Raw genomic sequence first — 309 nt, 5'->3', positions numbered from 1 at the left:
TGTGTGTGTGTGTGCACACTCATTGACCCTTTATTCACCAGGATATGAATTTAATAAACACAGCACAGCGCATACACCACAGCTGCTAAAGAGATACATCTGTTTGTGCTTACACTAGAGAGAGGGAGAGAGAGTAATGGGTGGTGCTTTCCTCTGATTGTGACTATCTCGCCAAACAGGAAGTTAACGTTAGAGAGAAAGGAGGAAGTCCTTGTTTACCAGATATCACACAGTGATACTCAGCATGCAAGCAAGTTATATGAATGAGGTGGATGCAAGGAAATGTAAGGGTCCAGTGTGTAACATTTA

The sequence above is a fragment of the Morone saxatilis genome, unplaced genomic scaffold, assembly GCF_004916995.1.
Source record: "Morone saxatilis isolate NCDOM2014 unplaced genomic scaffold, NCSU_SB_2.0 Contig14, whole genome shotgun sequence".
Classification (NCBI taxonomy): Eukaryota; Metazoa; Chordata; class Actinopteri; family Moronidae; genus Morone; species Morone saxatilis.
Note: the sequence above shows the minus strand (reverse complement) of the source record.